Source organism: Micromys minutus (assembly GCF_963924665.1).
Source record: "Micromys minutus genome assembly, chromosome: 26".
In the NCBI taxonomy this organism is placed as follows: domain Eukaryota; kingdom Metazoa; phylum Chordata; class Mammalia; order Rodentia; family Muridae; genus Micromys; species Micromys minutus.
In genome coordinates, this window is record NC_137961.1 from 28,012,032 (window position 1) to 28,031,175 (window position 19,144).

The following is a 19,144-nucleotide window of genomic DNA, read 5'->3' on the forward strand; positions in this document are numbered from 1 at the left end:
AAAATCAAGTACTGACTAAAAAATATATTCACAGAGTTTTATGTAAAAATTATTTTAATATCTAAAAAAACAGTACTGACAAAAATGTATAATTTTAAGCAAAAAATGTTTAAAATCTGTACATTTATCTTTGTTTTGTAAAATAAAGTCATTTAAAAAAATAAATAAAAAAAACCAAAAAAAATTAAAATGCTCTATCATGATGAAATGTTATTTTAAATCAGAATCTTTATTTTCTTTTATGTTGTGGTACTCAGAGCCTGCTGTGTTGGGAGTACTGGGTTCTGATGTTACCAAGTAGCCTTGGTTTCTGCTGCTTAGTTTCTTGTGTTTGCCTCTTGCCATCTGGTTATCTCAGGTTTTTGTTGGTCTTCCTTTCCCTGACTGGTTCTTTTCACTCTTGTAAGCCTGTGAGTCTAGAATCTTAGCTATGCCTGAATTCTTAAGAGACCAGTTCTCTCTAGGGAAGATTTGCGTGTTGAGAGCTGTGTCACAGGATTAGCTCCAGGGTGCAGAAGGAGACTAGATGGATCCTGTGCCTACCTGCTCTGAGGTTCCTGGGTCTTTTGTTCTCTTTGAGGGTCACTCTGTGGTCATTTGTCAGAGCCAAAGTCTCACCAAAGTCTCACCTGTGAACTTTTGAGTAACAACACTCTTGGTAAACCAGGCCTCTCCAGGCCTGATTTGGGTAAGCAGAACTGTGGCGCAACCATAGCTCTGTGGTGCAGATAGAGATCCTGGGGTGTTTTTTATTCCTTCTGATCTATCTTCATAAAAATATTTCATTTTTATTTTTAAGTTACTGGTTTATTTTTTTTTTTAATGCAGTCATCTTCATCACATTCTACCTTTTAGCAAGGCAAGAGATAACTCTGCGTGATATAAGAAAACATTGACAGAAAAGAGCCTGGATCTATATATCCAAGTGCTCATTCCTTAGCACAGTTTCTTGAAAATAATTTAGTTAGTTTTTTTTTTCTCTTTGAGTATGATCTCATTCTTTAGATTTTATTATATAGATTCACATCAGAGGTTCAAAGTCAATTAAAATTTATCTATAACTATGCTCAATTTCTAAAACACATTTTAAATAGTATGCTGTAGTACCTTAGGAGCCTAATAGTTTATACATCCTAATAGCAGTGCAGAGATATATACTTAGAACATCTGCTTATTTACTGTCTTTGATAAGAACACAACTATTACCCATTTGGCTATGAGGTAACTTCTCTTACATTCTAGTGATTCCAAATGAAATGTTTTAGAAAAAGTGATTTTAAGAAATCTCGTTATAGCCAATGAGGCATGTAATATCTGTGTTCAGTTGAGGTTATGGAGCCAGTTTATACTTCTTAAAGGTATGGTATGCTAGGGATCTAAAATGTATTGAAAGTTTGGAGACCAGAAAATGAGTTAGCAAAAAAAAAATTATGGTTTTTACCTATTCCTGCCCTAAAACCATATATGATATCTTAGCAAGATTTTAGGTAAAGGTTGGTATGTCCTCATCAAATTGATGTATATAAATGGAATATTATTATTATTTTTTATTTTAAGAGTTTATTTTAATTAATGTTTTCTAAAAGGTTAATGTATGTGTTTTGACCTAATATATTATCGCACATATTATTGATGGAATATATTTTTATTAGAAGCTTAATTAACATGATAATGAAAACTTGAATTTGATGATTTACATAAAATAAACACCATCAAGGTGTACTGGAAAAAATCAGCTTCTTTTAGAAAATAGATAAAATCATTAGTAAAATTAATATTTTAAAATATAGAAAATACTAAAGAAATAACTGTTGCAAAATTATAAGCAATAAGTTTCTGAATTCCTATATAAAACAACAATATTCTCATAAATAATAACCATGGTAAATTTGATAAAAACACTATTATTAAGAAAAATAAGAGATCTTACAAAATGTTCTTATTGTAAACACAATCTGTTGATCCTGTAGGAAGACCCTAAACCATCATAAATATTATAATACATTTAATTAATTGAAAGTTATACCTTGTCTGTCAATAAATTACCTCAATGTAAGAAGGCTAAATTGTATCCAAGATGCATGGACATTAAAAGTGATCCTAACAAAAATGTTACTTGTGCTGAAAACATAAATTCTAAATTTTATCTTGAACAAATACAATGAAATATTATGTAGGCAAACAGTAAGACATAAGGTAAAACAGAGAGCACTGTATTTCAGATATGAATAAGTCTCTATAATTGTCAAGACTAGGAATAACTCAAGATATACTTTAGAAACAGAATGAATAGTATTAACAGAATCAGATAATGAGATACTATTCTGTGTTTTTACACACCATGAAGCATGTAACAAAAGCTTGACTGAGCAGTGCAGCCAAGTACAACAGACTACAGTCTAAGACTAAGACCGTGATACTATAGAAAGAACATGACTATGAAAAGAATGAAAGGACCAGTATTCACCAATGGTTACAGAGAGCAGAACACAAAGCACTTTTGTTTAAGGAATGAAATGCTTTGCTTTCTGTGTTGTGAAATACATGATGTTTTTACAATACAAAAAGTTCACAACACTAAGATCGTATCCTAATACATAGTGTAGATTATGGAGGATAATGATGACTCAGTGCAACTTCATAATTTGTACCAACATTCCCATCTGTATGGTCAATTGATACATTTGCTAGATTAGGACTCATGGAAGAAGGAAATGAAAATCTCTCATTTTCTGCTAGATGTTTCTGTAAAGTAAAATTAATCTAAATCTAAAAGGTTTATTATAAATATATATTTTCAATTTCTTAAGATTAGAACAGCATTTTATGTCTACATAAATATAACAATATACAAACACTACAAACACTACAAAGTTCAAAAAAGATAGTGCAAAGAATAGTTTTGTATATCTTGTGTGAGGTATCATTACATGAGTGGGGAAATTTGATGTTTTTATAATCTAGTGTTTGAAATCTGGGTAGGTATTTAGAAAAAAGAAATAGCAAATTTGTTTTTAACGATGGCTGTAAACACTTGCCTGATCCAGTAGTCTAAATGTTAATACATTTGTTTATTTTTTAAATAAACATTTAAAAAATTAATTATGATTAAAATTACTAGTTCCATAATGGAAACATGCACCAATGCCCCTACTAGACACCACAATGTAAAAATTACAAATCCCATTGATAGAAATGTGTCTGTTCTTTTGTAGTTGTTGGACAGTGAAGTCTCATAGACCCCCAAGCACTACAGGCTATTGCCAATGCTTTTGGTTACTTTCTTATGGCTGAAGATACCACACATTTGAGTCATAAAACATAAAAAAATCAGTCTGTTACTGAGATGAAAGTTCATCTGTACTGTCTAGCTTCATGGTGCTAGAAGGTGAGAAAATTATCATTAGTTTTACCTTTCCATACTCCCTGTAAATTTCCACAATTACCTGTCGGGCAAATCATGCTCACTGATGAAATAGTAGTGTTAATGTCATGGGAAAAAAAACAATGATTTTTATATTAGGTTTAACAACTGCTCCCCAGGTTGAATCCCTCTCTGGCATAGGTGTCAAGGCAAAAAACTTGTGAATAGATTGGTCATGGGCCCTACTGAAAAATCTACTACTATTATTCTGTTAATATTCAACAAATCTGTAGTGATGTATTGTTAGTTACCATTGGTACATCTATTACCCTTCATCAAAAGGGCTTCTTTTTACAGTAAATTGTGATTGACACACAAAACCTGATTCTGTGGACTACTTAGCCATACAGAATTTCTATCACAAAACACACACACACACACACACACACACACACACACACACACACACACACACACACATACTCCTATTTTGGAGGAAGGGAAAAAGCTTCTGAAAACTAGAGAGGGTGGTGACTTCTAGAAAATAGGTTTTTCAGGACCTACCTGAACAGTTGTTTATACAAATCCACAGCAGTTGAGACAGATCTCACAACTCTTGAGCAAGTGCAAGCCAAACAACCTGACTAACGTAAGAAGAGAATAGGTGGGCATGAATTCCCACCTAAGAAGCAACTGACAGTTAAGACCTCTGGAAGAAGAGTCAGTTTTCCTTAACGGTATAGTCAAGGGTCCCTTAACTATGGTCCAAAGTGATACCACTCTTCTAAGAGTATATGGGTAGTGCCAACTATATGTGATGGCTTGAAAATGTAGAGAACACAAAGTTAGATAAATCAGAAAGATGGAGAGTTACAGGGAAATTCATACAAAGCATGCACTCCAATACAAATAAGAAAATTAAAATCAAACAAGGGAAGTGAAGCTTGACAAAAATACTTACATAAAAAATGATTCAAATTTCTTTAAGTAAGAGCCCTTGAAATCGAAAAAAAAAAAAAAAAAAAAAAAACACAGGATAATAACCAAAATATGACATTTTACAGAATAGACAAATGTAACTACAACAAACATACATTAATCCATAATATGTAATTAAACTAAATCTAGGCAATATTCCATTTTAACCTATCCTTTTATCAGAAAGTCAAATCCCTGAAGTCAAAATCTATTGTACAGTGTTTGAGAAATGAGATTCTCAAAATTTCAGTAGCTATTATATAAAAAATTATAATCACATTTACTTTTTAATCAATTGGTTATTTTATTTATTTACATTTCAAATGTTGTCCCTCTTTGCAAACTCCCCCTCCACAAGCCCTCATTTCATCTCTTTTCCCCTTTGCCTCTAAAAGGGTGCTTCTTCACCTGTCCCTCGTGCCTGACACCACAGTATCCTCCTAGTCTGGGACAACAAGCCTCTACAGGACCAAGGACCTTCCTTAATTTTGATGCCAGATAAGGCAATCAGTCCTCTGCTACATATGCAGTTGGAGTCATGGACCCATTCATGTATATTCTCTTTGGTTGGTGTTTTAGTCCTTGGGAGCTCTGGGGAGTGTGGTTGGTTGGTGCTTTTTTTTTTTTTTTTTTTTTTTATGGAGCCGCAATCCTTCATTCACTTCCCCTAACTCTTATTGAGGTCCCTGGGCTCACCTTGAGTGTTGGTTGTGAGTATCTGCAGCTTCCTTAGTCAGATGTTGGTAAAGCCTCTCAGAGAAGAGCTGTACTAGGTTCCTGTGTTGGGAGCGCTTCTTGACATCAAAAATAATGCTAGGGTTTGGTATTTACAGATGGGAGGGACACAAGGTACAGTACTCTCTGCATACCATTTTCTTCAGTCTCTGCTTCAGTTTTTGTCCCTGCGTTTTCTTTAGATGGGAATGATTCTGGATTAAAAAATTTGAAGTGGGTGAGTGGCTTCATTCTTCATCTCGGGGCTATGCCTATCCACTGGAAGTGCTCTTCTCAGGTTCTATCTACCCTTACTTGGATATTTCAGCTAACGTCATTTACAGTGGGTTGTGGAAACCCCTTGCTTCCCCAAGGCCTGGGACTTTCTAGTGGTCCCCCATTTTCCTACCTTCACTGCTACATATTTCTAGTCATTCCCTTGACTCTCTAGACTTCTCTCCAGTCTCTTCCCATACCTGATACTGTCTGGCTGCCGTTTTCTCTCCTCCTCTATCCTTCTCAGGTCACTTTCTCCCTCTACCTTCCTTTAATATTTTGTTTCCCCTTCGAAGTTGGATTGAAGAATCTACACTTTGGTCTTCCTTCTTGGTAAGGTTTATATGATCTGTGCATTTTATTGGGGGTATTCTGAGTTTTTGGGCTAATATTCACTTATCAGTGAGTATATATCATGTATGTCCTTTTGGGTCTGGGTTACTTTTCTCAAGATGATCGTTTCTAGTTCCATTCTCTTGCCTACAAAATTCATAAAGTCATCATTTTTAATAGCTAAGTAGTACTTCACTGTGCAAATGTAATACATTTTTCTGTATCTACTTTTCTTTTGAGGAACATCTAAAATATTTCCAGCTTTTTCTATTATAAATAAGGCTGCTATGAACATAGCGGAGTATGTGTTCTTGTTATACATTGGAACATGTTTTGGTATATGCTCAGAAGTGGTATAGCTGGGTCCTCAGGTAGTACTATTTTCAGTTTTCTGAGAAGCCACCAGATAGTTTTTCAGTGAGGTTGTACCAGCTTGCAAGTCCACCAGTAGTAAAGGAGTGTTTCTCTTTCTCCTCATCTTTGCAAGCATCTGCTGTCAAATGAGTTTTGGATTTTAGCCATGCTGATGATGTGAGGTGGAATCTCAGTGTTGCTTTGATTTATATTTCCCTGATTACTAAGGATGTTGAACATTTCTTTAGGTGTTTCTAGGCCATGCGATATTCCTCATTTGAGAATTCTTTGTTTACCACTGTACATCATTTTAAATAGGGTTATTTGCTTCTCTGGGATCTAACTTCTTGAGTTTCTTGAATATTTTAGATATTGGCCCTCTATTGGATGTAGGGTTAGTAAAGACCTTTTCCAAATCTATAGGTTGTCACTTTGTCCAATTGACAGAGGCTTTTGCATTACAGAAGCGTTTCAATTTATGAGGTCCCACTTATCAATTGTTGATCTTAGAACCTGAGCCATTGGAGTTGTGTTCAGGAAATATTCCACTGTGTGGATGTTTTAGAGGCTCTTTCCAAATTTCTCTTCTATAAGATTCAGCATATCTGGTTTGATGTGAAGATCATTGAATCACTTGGACTTGAGCTTTATGCAGGAAGTTAAAAATAAATCAATTAACATTATTCTACATGTGAACAAATAGTTGAACCAGCACAAATTGTTGAAAATGCTTTTGTTTCTTTTTCCACTGTAGGTTTTGTCTTCTTTGTCAAAGATAAAGAGACCATAGGTGTCTACATTTATTTCTGGGTCTTCAATTCTATTAAATTGATCTACCTTTCTTTCTGTGTACGAGTACCATGTGTATTCTTATGTAGTAGAACTTAAGGTCAGGGACAGTGATTACCACAGAAGTTTCTTTTTTTTTTATTGTTGAGAATTGTTTTTACTATCATCTTTTATTTATTATTTCAGATGAATTTAAAAATGGCTCTTTTTATCTCTCTGAAGAATTGAATTGGAATTTTGATGGGGACTGTTTTTAACGTGTAGATTGCTTTTGGTAAGATGGCTATTTTTACTATTAATCCTGCCAATCAGTGAGCATAAGAGAATACTCCATCTTCTGAGATCTTCTTCAATTTCTTCCTTGAGAGACTTGAAGTTCTTGTCATACAGATATTTCACTTGATTGGTTCGAGTCATAGCAGAATATTTTATAATACTTGTGATTATTGTAAAAAATATTGTTTCTCTTATTTCTTTCCCAGACCACTGATTCTTTATGTAAAGAAGGCTACTTATTTATATGAGTTAATTTTGTATCCAGCCACTTTACTGAAGTTGTTTATGAGCTGTAGGAGTTCTCTGGTAGAATTCACAGGGTTGCTTTTGCAAACTATCATATCATACATAATAGTCATATCTTGACTTCTTCCTTTCCAATTTGCTGTGAAATTGCTCTAGCTAAAAATTTGAGTCCAATATTTAATAAATAGGGAGGAAGTGGGATTTTCTTGTTCCTATTTTAGTGAGATTGTTTCAATTTACTCTGCATTTCATTTGATGTTAGCTATTGTTTTGCTATATATTGTTTTTATTATACTTAGGTATGTGCCTTAAATTTCTTTTCTTTCAAACTTTTAACTTTGAGAGGTGTTGGATTTTGTCAAAGGTTTCTTCAGCATGTAATGAAATGATCATGTAAGTTTTGTTTTTGGAGTTTGTTTATATATGCATGTATTATATATAAGTGAATATGTTGATGAATTTCTATATATTTCATCATTCCTGGGTCCCTGGCATAAAGCCATGGTGAATGGCTGTTTTGATGTATACTCCTATTAGTTTTGTACAAATTTTATTGATTATATTTCATAAGGGAAGTTGTTCTGAAGTTCTCTTTCTTTAATGGGTTTTTGTGTTGTTTAGGTATCAGTGTAACTGTGGTTTCATAGATTGATTTAGGTAATGTTACTTCTCTTTCTATTTTGTGGAATAGTTTGAGAAGTATCGGTACTAAATCTTCTTTGAAGGTATGCTAGAATTCTGCACTAAAACCATCATTTATTTATTTATTTATTTATTTATTTATTTATTTATTTATTTATTACTTTTTGGTTAAAAAACTTTTGATGAATGCTTTTATTTAATTTTGGGTTATGGGAGTGCTTAGATTGATTTAACTCTGTTAGTTTGTATCTGTCTATAAATCCCCTATTTCATCTAGATTGTTCAGTACTGTTGCATATAGGCTGTTGTAGTAGAATCTGATATTTTTTTGAATATCCTCAGTTTCTCTTCTTATATCTCCCTTTTATCTTTTAAAAAATTATTAGCTATATTTTATGGATGTTTTAGTATCATTCTCTTTCCTGGTTTCCCCTCCAACCCCCCCCCCCATATTGCATCCACCCCCATACTCTGCTTCTATGAGGTTTCTTCTCCAACCACATACCCACAATCTCCTGCCTCCCTGCACTAAAAAGTCTAATAAGTCTGAGGACCTATGAGAAGAAATTGGAAAGATCCTACACTAGCAGCTTAACAACACATTTACAAGCTCTAGAACAAAACAAGCAAATACTCAGCAGGAAATAATTAAATTCAGGGCTGAAATCAGCCAAATATAAACAAAGATAACTATACAAAAAAACCAATAAAACTAGAAGCTGGTTGTTTAAGAAAGTTAACAAGATAGATAAACCCTTAGTTGAATTAATTCAAGAGTATAGAGACATTATCCAAATTATCAAAATTAGAAATGAAACACATAAGAACAACAATAATAACCAAGCAGAGCACCCAGGGACTAAACCATTATCCAAAGTGTAAACATGTGCATACCCACGCCTCCAGCTGCATTTGTAGCAGAGGATGTCCTTTGTAGGGCATCAGTGAAAGGAGAAACCCTTGGTCCTGCCAAGGCTAGATGCCCCAGTAGGGGAATGTAAGGCTTAATTCTGCTTATAGTCTATCAGCACATAACACTATACACAAAAACATTTGAAATAAAATTTTCAGATGGATAAATAACTATCCATAGAAAACATTACAATTTTCATGGAACAACAACATATGGAGTACTATATAGATCTCCAATAAAATGATACTTAATTAATAGCTATTGCAGGATCATTATTAAATTCATAAGGCAAATGTCTGTATTACTCAGGGTTTTCTAATTAACAGAACTGGAAGAATGAAATAATATGTGTTTTAGTAAGAGATTTCTTAAAATTTATTACAGAATTTTGACCCAGTAGTCCAACAAGGCTTTGTCCTGACCAAAGAATCAATTAAATTATAGGTGTTTTTCATTCCAGAAGACTGGATGTTTCAGCAGTTCCAATCTGGTACCAAAATCCAAAAGAGTCCCTCACATGGTCCCAGTCTTCTGCTTTGGAATTCTGAAGAGGTGGGCTCTAACAGTAGTTAAGACGTGCACAGGATAGATGAACTTGCCAGGGAAAGTGAAGGCAAGCAGAGAAAACAAGGATGAACTGCCTTCTTCCATGTCTTTTTCTGAAGGCTACTACCTGAAGGTGTGGTCCAGATAGCAGGTGAATCTATTTACCTTAATGATCCAGATTTAGGGTGGATCACCCACTTAAAGTAACCCAAAAAATAACCTCCCCCCTGTTTATATGATAAGGATCTGTTGTGAGTGCACATGAAAAAATCTTGTCCTTTTAAATGTGAATAAATGGCTTATTAAATATGAATGTTACATGTAATATATACACAATAAATCAAAAAAATGAAAATGGTTTGTAATACAGATGTTTATAAAGAAGTAGGAAAGAATGCATAGATATACATAAGTTTTTCTCTGGCATATAATGACAGTTAATAGATGTGGGAGGTATGGTAGGACATAAAAATGGACAGTTTTTACTTGCTACGAGCAGTAATTATGTTACATAGGCATTAACAGTAGATTCCAAAAACAGTGTATGGAAGATCACAGTGAAAAGAAGGGGTTTTTATTAAGGTGTAACAGAAATATGAGGGAAGACCCATTAATTGCCAGTGAAGAACTATATTTCTTTACAGTTAAGAGGTCTCACAACTGACCTCTCACTCATTAGTGATTCAGAGTATAATGAGCTTATGAGAAATAGTCAGAAACACACATTGATAGCTATGCATTGTTCCATCTAAACTTTTTAACCTAAATGGACTTATCTGGACATAAACAACAAACTTAAGAATGGGATGGACTCTAAAAGGCCAAAGTTCTAGACGTAGCCAATAATTCAATATTACAAAATAATAGAGACAGATAAATCTTTAAAGAAAGGAATAATATAACCAAGTACAATTTTCAAAGCATAGTTATATCCTGGATTGTACAATTTAAAAGAATACTAAAAAGATCATATATATATATATATATATATATATATATATATATATATATATATATATATATCTTCTCTATTCTTAAAGTGTTGTATTAGTATTCTTTTTAAATGGAACAACTTAAACTTGTATATGTATACAAAATTCTCTATTCTTAATGATTATGATAAACAAAGATCATTTTCTGATGAATTTATAAACAAAAACTTTACAATACATTTCTTAAGTATACCAACCTTTCACTTATAACTATGTGCTAGAGTATCATTAGGTGACATGGTTGGAAAGCTGTAACTTAGTCTAAGCAAACTATCAAGGATTAAATCATTTCTATAACATTTTCTTGTGTGTTTATATACATTCCCACATGCACATGATGAAGCACATAGGTGTACAAGTGTGCACTGCTATGTGTGCAGTCATGTGTAGACTAGAGGACAACATGCTTCCACCATTTCTGGCATTTATGTTTAGTTCTGGTTGCTTTTGAGATATCACATTCTAACCTAGAACTTGGTACCTAGGCTACAGTGGCTGGCCATTGAGATCTTAGACAATCTTGATATTTCTGTCTTTACAATACTAGGATTACAGGGTACACCAGCATTCCTGGATTTTTTAATAATATTCTTAATCAGTTTAGTAAGGTGTGGCTATTTAAGGGACTGCAATTGCAAACTCTCCATCTCCACATGCTTCCACCTCCCTCAGAATCAATGAACTTTTACAGGTCAGATTTATAAGAGAAAATGAGACAAAAGGTTAAACTCCAGGCACAACTGGAGGCCGACTGTGTTATGGGATCAAGAGAAGTCAATATCATCCTTTCTCTGAGCATCATTTTCCTTTGCTGCTGTGAGTCAGCCTCCACTCTCCTTACCAGATGCTTAGTAGCACTACCATTTCCTGCCTGGCCTCTGGTCACTCTCATAGCTGGATGCAGTTTCCACAGGGCCTCTGAGCCTCATCTGCTCCAACTGTCTCTTCCTGGAATAAATGCCAATCAACAAATAGAGAAGCATCGTAGCCTCAAACAAGTGACAGTGTGAGTTACTGAACTACTTCACAAGTCTAGGAAAGGGACAGGATCACGAACACCTGGCTAACTGGATATGAAAGAGGAAAAGGCTTTTCATAAAACAAAATTAGGATTCTTGTAACAATAGAAATGGTGATGAATGATTGGCAGACAAAAGAACAGCTGTCAACTCTGGCAGCTGGTGCCTTTTCTGGGGTGATTTCACACTATTTTATCTTACTTCAGTCACATTTTATGACTTCATGTAAGATACATGGATGATTTTGATTGATAAAATTGGGGGTTTTAGACAATATTCTCTTTATCTTTCTCACGTCCAGTTTTATAAGGCGAACTAACTTTGATTACAAATCCCCTTTTCTCACATTCATTTTTAGTTAGTCGAACAAATTTTCATTTGGCTCACTGCAAATAAATCATTTTTGTAGCAATTTATTTCTTAGAGTTTTTATTATTTAATTTGGAGTCATATTCCCATATCATTAAATTAAAACCAAGGGTAAATTACTAAATTCCAAAGCAAAAAGATCGCGACTGAAGAATGACTCATTTTAACAGAGAAAATTTTGTTATAACAGTAATGTTCTTGAGCCTAAAGTGCATTTATTCTGGTAAAGACATACGTGTACTACTCCTTCCTATGTAATGGAACAAAATAGAGCTAGGCAAGTAAGAAAGGGTACTATTATTTGAAATGGCCACCTTTCCACAGAAAATAATAGGAAATAAAAATTGTTTTATAAGACTACATGAACTTATTTTTTTTTCTTCAAGGGAACATCCCAAGTACTAAAATTCAAGCACCATTTGTTTGTGATCATTCTGTGGTTGCCTGAGTTTCTGGGCACGGCTGTGTTTATCTGTTCTGTGACGTGATGTGCTGGTATTTTCACTGTGATTTGAATTTTCGAGTTGCTTTCTATTTACAATTTTAAATTAATTTTTAAAACATTAGGTTATAAGCCATGGTCTAGTAAAAATATCGTTTTTATTATTTTTAAATGAGATCTGACCTAGTTAGTATGAGCATTTTGTTTAAAGTGACCTTTAAGGTTTCTTACTTCAATTTTAGCTTAAACCATGAGTACCTATGCTGCTGTGTAGAGAAGCCTCATATTTTTTTGTAGCAGCAGAAACCATGCGAATGAGTGGAGGCTTCTTGTAACTCAGTCTCTCATAGTTCTGTAACGATGTTTACAGTGTAAACTGGTTTATTAACTTTGAAGGTGAGCCAAGGAATTCAGTTACAGTTCATGGGACTTCTCTTGATTTCCATCAACTTTCTATTTCTTTTTCCTTTTATTTTTCCATCAAAATGCCATTCACAATATTAATTAAATTTTATTTACTTTTTGGATATAGTTTATTTACATTTCAAATGTTTCTCCCTTTTCCAGTTTCCCTTCCATAAACCCACTATCTCCATCCCTGTTCCTTTGCATTTCTTATCTGATGTCATTTCCCTCTGAAATGGAAGTTTTTGATTTCTTTGGAGAGTCAGTTCTGTCAGAAGATGTTTTGTTTGGGCAGACACATGAAGAAATGTTTCCTTGAAATAGACACAGTTGAGAGTCTGTTTTGGTTAGACAGACATATGTAGAAGTATTTTCCTGTGGCAGAAGCAGGTAAGAGGGTATGTGGGTAAAGCAGACACATGGAGGATCATTTAGCTGAAGCACACTAAGTGAAAGGATGTTTTGCTAAAGCAAACATGAGAAAGGATGCATGATGAAGGGTTTTAAGCTAATAACACTCATGTCCTAGCTTACCTTTCATTGTCTCAATGATCTCTGTGTGTTTAGACTACATATCCTCAGATTAATGTGGATTGGCAGAGTGATGTTAACTGATACATACTCACAGGGTGAGGCAAGACTCATGGGAGATCATGTGGTATTTGACATAATATAAATAGGGCCCAATGGAGAATAAAGAGGGGCTTGCATAGCTAGTAGCTTTACAATGCTTTTGGGTCTCCTCTTTCCTTTGCAGAGAGGGACACAGCCTAAATCACTCCTGTTGACCTGTGCCAATTGGACTGAGGCTTAGCTCTTTCTTATCTACTTTGTTTGTTTGTTTGTTTGTTTGTTTGTTTGTTTCTTTCTTTCTTTCTTTCTTTCTTTCTTCCTTCCTTCCTTCCTTCCTTCCTTCCTTCCTTTCTTTCTTCCTTTTTTTCTTCCTTTCTTCCTTTGTTTTTCTTTTTAAATAAGGTTAGGCATGTTTATTTAACCTCTATGCATGGTAGTTATTAGGACAGGACTACAGATGAAATCAAACCACAAAACAATGACAATCAACCTCTCTTTCTTTAAAAGAGCACTGGCTACACTTTCATGGGACTCAGGTCAGTCTTGCCATCATTGCTGATTCGTGTTTGCTATCCTGACACTTCTGAACTGGGTATTTCTAGTAGATTCTGATATCACTGCTGGTTCATGTTTCCTATCCTGACACTATGGAACTAGACTGTTGGTATATGTTTGCTCCAAAGAAATATTTCTAAACATGTCAACTTTCCCTGTACCCTAATAGCATTTCTTTTTTACTACCTCTGATGGTTGATGAGTTAGAAGGGAGGTTAAAGCATTTAAGAACCCACATTAAAAGAAGGGTTTAAAAAATTCAAGTAACATCTCAGTCACTTACTAAATCTTTATTGTACTTCCTGAAGGTCTGTTTGCATTCAGGACAGAGGACAGAAAAGGGGATAGCAAATATGTAATATTTCATGTGATTGAGACACCAACTTTTATACCATGTAGGAGTTTCCCTCCATTAGAGCTGGTAGGTCCTGCTCAGTGAGTCCTCACCACGGAGCACAATGCCCTTGCTACCCTCCCACTCTAGCCTGTGTACAAGCTGCAAAAAGCTGGAACCAAAGAAATACAAAACAAACAATAGTAATAGCTTCTTCTCACCTTTTTAAGCTCCAATAGTGTCATTTTGTGATTGCAGTAAGACTATTTTTCAAGAAGTTCCTTTTCAAAGTATGTATTTTTTGAATTCTGGCTAGTTTTAACATGTTAGGCAACACTAAAATAGACAGAAATAATTGCCAATTAGCAATTAAATCTGGCATATTTTAAGATTTGAAATGTCAATGCTTCCCTTTTGATTTCAGATACATTTGAAGATATATTGCTAGGTCAAGCAATCTGCCCAGAATCTGGGCAGATATTTTCTGGTTAGAAAGAATTAGGCACACTTATTTACTTTTTTCAGATTCTGAACAATGGACACTTCAATAATTTTAAATATCAAAGTGCTGGAAAGAAACAAAAAGGGTTAAAGATCAGCAATGTTACAAAACTTGAGTTATTAATAACAAAAGGAATATAGCTGAGGAAGAGGTTGTAAGTTATGTACAGTAATAGTAAACAAGTGAAAAATTAACTCTAATTTTGATTTTAAATCACTAATATGTTTTATGTCAGACTTTTAAATTAAAATACCCTGAAATAAGCTATCTTTCTCTGGCACATGAAGAAATTCACATTTGTCACCCTGAAGGTGGGAATGATACAAAATCGGGTCATTGTAAACAGAATGATTTCAAATGATAAAGAGACAAGAAGATTTCATATTTGATACATATGAAGATTTAGACAATTGCTTTCATAAAACTCTATGGATTTTCATATGTCTTAAGAATTTATTGGAATAGGTCAATAGGGGATTAATCTCAATGTAGGCCTTATAATACTAGATGCTAATCACATGGCCTAGCAGTTCTGCATTAGTGATCATATAACATTGTTTATGATCACTATAAAATAGACTCTACTGGGAATTTACATAACTATTAAGATTAATTTAATGGTACAAATATTCTTCAGAATGGGTCCTGTATCAAAAGCATCAAAAACACATTAAAATGCCCACTTTGTTCTTTGCTAGTATTTTGTGGAGTGGGTAAAAGAATAGAAATTATTTGCTAATATGTGAACTTTAAATATTTTATCTGTGAAGTGAGACATAGTTTTCATTATGATATTTTCAACACTCAAAAACATGCTTCTGTTGCATTCTAGTAGTCAAATTATTGTTCCATGATAAAAGAAGAAATGCTGAGCCTTGTATAGAAGATTCCTCTGAGACTAAAATATTACATTCTGCAGAAAGATGGGAAATGAGAACACAAACAGTCAATTGTTTTCCAGGAAGTTCCTGAAACTGACTATATATATATATAAAATTTGGACAAACGTTTCCAGGAATATATAAACAAATGCTGAGAGTCCTTCTCAGACAAGCCACAGTATAAATAAGTTTCCCAGAAAAACCTGGGACTGCATGGAGCTATCTAGAAGAAACAAAGACCAAGTAAGCTCTGGAAAAACTCAGACCAAGTGTACTATCTGAAAAGCACACACTTTAACCTGTTGAGCTATCTAAAATGGGCAGTGAAACGTGCTCCTGTTCCCTACTTTTGTGAGCTCTCACCAGCACTAGGGTGGACTTTGGTAATGTAGCTAGCTTTGAACCCTTATCCACATGCCTGTAAGCAACCCCCAATAAAACTCATTGGTTACAATGTTGATCTTTGCCAGTATCCACACTTTAGATTTGTTTGTTTGTTTATTTGTTTGTTTATTTCATTTCTTTAGCTGATATGAGTAGTTGGTTCCTGTCTTCCAGGAATAGTCTGTAATACAACATAATTAGTACTTGAGCTGAAACATAATAGAACTAAAGATGAATAGCAGGGAATTGATTGCCTGATCCTTGCTATGTGAGGAAACCATGGCTGAGCAACTTGAGGGTTACTTCCTGAATAATGACACTTAACTAAATTTCTGAACCTATAAGTAAGCCACAGCTAAAGGCTTTTCTTTATAAGAATTACCCTGGTTATGATGTCTCTTCTCAGCAATAGTACCCTGACTACAACAGTGGCCTAGCAGAAACTCATTTGTGTAATGAAATAATTGTAAAAGAAATGGAGTTGTAGCTAACATTCTGCCCCCTCACCAGAATGCCAAGGACCAGTGTTTGCTTGGACAGGTATTCTGTGGAAGGGGTGTCTGGGAGATTTTAAAGAATCACTGGAAGTGATATTATGGGTTACAAGCTGTTCTAATTGATACAGTTTTCTAAATAGCTCTCTGCTAGGGAACACTCTCATTTGCAAAGCTCTCTGCATAGTTTATATCTTGCAGATCAAAAGCACAGTCTTTTATTTACATGTCAATTCAGTCATTATCCCAGGTTTCCTTTTGATTACTCTATTAGCATTCCAAGATCCCAGTCCCCTGATTTTTAGCAAAATACAGAAAGTACTTTGCTTTTAAACATTGCAAATGAAATCAGAGATCTGCCTTAGAAATCACAGAAAATAAGCTAGCTGGGTGGCCTTTTGCTCTGACATCAACATTTCTAACACTCCTGGGTCTATTGTAGCTCTGTCCCAGGCTGACCTGAAACTCAAAAATCTACCTGCCTTTGAGTGTTTTTGATAATCTGGCTCATAGTTCATCTTCCTTCGTTCTTTGTGGTTGGTGAAGCCCCTTATAATAATCCATATTGCATCCTTATATTTTGAAATGTTACATATATTTGAGAAATTATATATTTTTGAACTCAAATTTTCAGTGTTGTTTCCCACAGCTTTAAAGTCTGAAGGCTTCAGAATTTACTTTTTTTTTTTGAGACATTAGACACAACCTTGACTCTTGAAATCATTCTCTTTCTAATTATCATGTAGTCATTTACTTTGGCAGGGAGAATATTCCCCCCATAACCTTGGCATAGAGAATGTGTCATGAAAGGGGAACGTAACATCAAAATATATAGATAAACAATCCTTACACCCAGCCATCATCAATATTTCTGAAAGTGCATGCTCTGCTGGATCTGTTCCAGGGAATGGCAATCATGTCACTCTGCCCCTTTCACAAAGTTAAGAAATATGTGGCACCAATAAGTAGACAAGTTAGAATAGCAGGCCTTCCTGAGATTCCATAAGTTAACATCAGTGAGAAAAACTCAGAATTGAGGAAGAGAAAAACAAGATAGAAATGACAGAAGAAACACCTCAAGGTCTATCTTTAATAGAAATAAAAGCAAAATTTACAATTCAACATGCATATGGGGACCTTACCTATGCTCTATTATGCCAAGAGCTAGCTTTGGTACTCTAGGTAAATTGAACCAGGCAGTAAAGTATGAGATCAGCAACTGGAGTTAGTGCTGATGGCAGCTGATGACAGTCAGTGCTTATAGCAACAGATGGAGGTTACTGTTGATGGCTGGCAGTGAGTAGAAAAGGAATGGAGAGAAATTCAAACACACAAACACACACACACACACACACACACACACACACACACACACACACAGACACACACACACACTCACGGAGGGGAAAGAGACAAGGAGAAGAGGGAGAAGGAGAGGAAGAGGGAGAGGGAGAAAGAGAAATAGAGAAGGGGGGGTTAAGCAAAAGGAGGTTCCACTTTAAGCCCTTTTTATACCTCTCTAGATACTGTACTTTTTTTTTTTACTTAGAAAAAAAACTTTTCCTCATAACCACAAGTTAGACATTTTCTAGAAACAATCACAACAAAGATATATTCTTCAAAAACAGATTAAAATCTCTACACAAGAGAAAATTACAACAGGCTTATTAATTATGTTTCTTTCTTGAAAAATATCTAACTAAATTATTGTTACATATCTTTCTTCCTACAAGGTCATTGTAACCTCAAAGCAATAATTCTTTTGTCATAGATTAACAAAGTTTATGCAGGTCAAATCTATAGCAGCAAGTTACTTGCTATGGTTCATTGACTGCAATCTGTACTTACTAAGGAGCAGGTCATCTGCCTTACAACTCATTTTTGAAGCCTCAGTCAGCTAGATTAGCTAATTATATTTTCTCTGTTCTTATATTTATAATAGAATTGTTTACTCCTTGTTTTTAATCTTCTTATTTCCTCCTGCACACCCCAAACCTGTTTCCAAGTACCTAGATCATAAGATTAAGAAACTCTAATCTAAACTAGAGTGGATGCTTTCTTTGATCATTAACTTGCTGTAAGGGTAATATTTGTGCTGCTACAATTATGTGCTTGCAAAGCATAAATTTTTATGGTAATTTTTTCTTTAACCAATGCTGCTCTTGTCATTCTATGAGGAAGGGACACATTCTATTCTTGACTCTAACCCTAAACTTTCTATCAACTACCATAACTTCCAAAATTATTTAAATTAATCAAGCTCACTTACTAAATTAAATCAAGCTCACTTTCTAAAACTAATTAAATCAAATCAGAAATTCCATAAAATCATTAATTTACCTAAACATTATTATCTCAAGTTCTTGCATTGTTGGGTTGATCTACAGGAACCTTTCTCAGCAGAGCAGATAATCACTTTGAAAGTAATCACACCAGGCTATAGGCAGTGTTCTGTGGTGCCTGACATTAGGTCAAGAAATTAGAGTAATCAGGAGATATTCTGATCTTAAACTGTTAGAATAAGAAGGAATTTTAAACAAGCCATGAAAGTACCTCTCACAGCCTTGCTAATAATGGTATGAGATATGGGAGCTGATGAGTCCAATCTTATTGCTGTGGAGGCAAAACCAAACCAAATCAGATCAAACCAAACCAAACCCAAGAACACATATCTGAGTAATATAATTATACATTGTTCTCTAATGCAAGAATTACATGCACTGATACAATATGAGGAAAGTCAGCCCCTTTTAGAGGGATTAG